The sequence below is a fragment of the Pseudochaenichthys georgianus genome, chromosome 5 (assembly GCF_902827115.2).
Source record: "Pseudochaenichthys georgianus chromosome 5, fPseGeo1.2, whole genome shotgun sequence".
NCBI classification, from domain to species: Eukaryota; Metazoa; Chordata; class Actinopteri; order Perciformes; family Channichthyidae; genus Pseudochaenichthys; species Pseudochaenichthys georgianus.
This window is the reverse complement of record NC_047507.1, coordinates 34,533,735-34,535,994: the sequence shown is the minus strand read 5'-3', so window position 1 is coordinate 34,535,994 and position 2,260 is coordinate 34,533,735. Positions and strand designations below refer to the sequence as shown.

The window sequence follows — 2,260 nt, the reverse complement described above, 5'->3', positions numbered from 1 at the left end:
AGTCAAAGAAGTACTTTATTGATGGCAGTATAAAAATACAAATGTTGTATCAAAAAGGCATGCCATTAAACAATACAAATAAAAAATGTAAAACTGTATTGCAGCCAGCATAAATATACATGGAATTGTAAATATAAAATGAACATTTTAAAGAAAATAAATAAACAAGGAAGTACAAATGTTGCATTTAAAAATTAACTATATATATAAAAATATATAATATGTACAATAACTATTAAGGTTTTTTGAAGTATCACGGAGGAGACGGGCCACGTCGGCTGCCCAGTCATGGTGCCGTTCCTGCTGGGCCCGATCCTCTCCTCCTCGTTTCCTCTTGCCTGGGTGACAATAAGATAATAATTAGCATTAAGGAAAACACACAGGACAGGTACAGGTCACACAAGGATATAAGAATAACATGTATAAACAGAACAACAGTAAGGTGAACTAAAGAAAGTTCTGGCCCTAGATGTTTACAATGATTGTGAAAGTGAATTACATTATGTCCAGCCTGTTGATAATGAATATAAATATATGTATATGATAGGATGTCACACACAACTGTACTAGCTGCTTACTAGCTAAGACTTTACTTGTAACAGCGCATTTCCACACAGTGGTATAGCTTATTTTAATTACTGACGATGGATGATCCACGGTTTAAAAAAACAAAAACACAATTCCAGTCGTTTTGCCATTTCTATTTCTTACCTAGAACCACACGCTGCGGTGTCGTGATGGCACTCGGTGTTGGTGGTTGAGTCGGTGTCGATTCTTCGGCTGGGGTCCGTTCTGGATTCAATGACGATGTGGACGGAACACTGCCATCACCCGTTGTTCGGGAATGTTCCTCCTCACGAGTCCCAATGTAATCATCTAGAACAGCAAAATGACTTGTTAATTCCACAAACTACTGCAGCACAATACTAAATAGCAACAACAACTATAGAAAAGAAAAACTGAACGTAAACAATGGCAGATATGGTGTTAGCAAACAATAGCTCTAGCTAAGGCTATCTGCCTAGGCTATCTGCCTTAGCTAGCTATGTAGCTCTTTGGGGCTCCATAAAAGCACGGGTTGTCGAACATTAATGTAAGGATAAAATAGACTTCTTTGTTAGAAGTGAGCGTACCTTGCAGGGACTCCAGTAAAGCCGTTCCGTTTTCCCTACATCGCAGGAAAGTCCTCGAAAATCCGCGCTCGGACATCTGTGCAGAGACATCCTGGAACACTTTCACATTTCGCGTTGTTCCGTCGAGCTCCCGCTGGATTTTATCATCCCCAATGAGATGTAGGAACGTTGTCACCTCCTCGGTCGACCACGGTGTGCTTTTCTTCGACGTTGCCATTTTTGTAGCTCCTCCGTTTACAAAATGCTGCAAGCTTGCTTCTTGATATATATGATCTCGCGCGCGATCTTGTGACGATTCTCTCTGACCAATCAGCAGTCGAGTGTTGACGTCACAGCCCTGGCCTGGTCTGATAGAACCACGATTTTATGGGGCCGGAAAAAGAGAGAAAAAGTACCCGCTAGCCGATACTAGGCTATATGGAAATGCCACCAAAAACTGGCCTGGCCGCTTGAGGACGGTCCAGGACGCTTAAACGGGGCTACCCGCTGCAGTGGAAATGCGCCATTATTAGCAGGCCAGGCCATCGGGAAACCTCCCGGTGCTCCCGATGGCCAGTCCGGGCCTGTGGAGGCGTGACGCACGGCCGGACTTATCTCAGCCAATGACAGCTCTGCATGCATCCCCTGGATATTATTTTAGAAACTGCTCTCATCGCAACGCGATGTTTACAGTGAGAACAGCTGTGAGGTCCGTGCAGAAAGCAGAGCAGTGTGTAAAATATATATTATTATGATTATGCTTTAGGAGCTGTAGGTGTGTGTGGTACAGTGTGTAGGTGTGTGTGTGGTAGGCTACAGTGTGTAGGTGCGTGTTGTACAGTGTGTCGGTGTGTGTTGTACAGTGCGCAGATGCGGCGGACAGACAGGTCTCAGTTGGTTTGGTGTCCTCTGCTTACTTTTAATACTTGCAAATACAACTTTTGGCCTGTAATTTCAATTCCCCATTTCAGCGACCATCGAGAGGGGGGGGGGGGGGGGATATATCCAGTCTCTGATTGTGTTACGTTATTATGAGAGTGCTCTCATACTTTAAATTGCATATATCTATATAAATATATGTGTGTGTGTGTGTCCGCATCTGTAGCCTGTTATTGTCTCATTATACCGCACTCTCAATGAATTCAAAT

The 2,260-nt window shown here is 43.4% G+C and overlaps 1 long non-coding RNA gene across 1 annotated transcript; it reads right to left on the bottom strand.

Moving 5' to 3' along the window:
* Positions 1 to 219: 219 nt before the first annotated feature.
* LOC139433892 (uncharacterized) lies at positions 220 to 1,336 on the bottom strand. The gene is made up of 3 exons (XR_011643286.1): positions 1,134 to 1,336; positions 712 to 876; positions 220 to 338 (listed from the first exon to the last, which is right to left on the bottom strand). It is a non-coding gene; the product is annotated as an uncharacterized lncRNA (long non-coding RNA).
* Between the last annotated feature and the right edge of the window lie 924 nt (positions 1,337 to 2,260).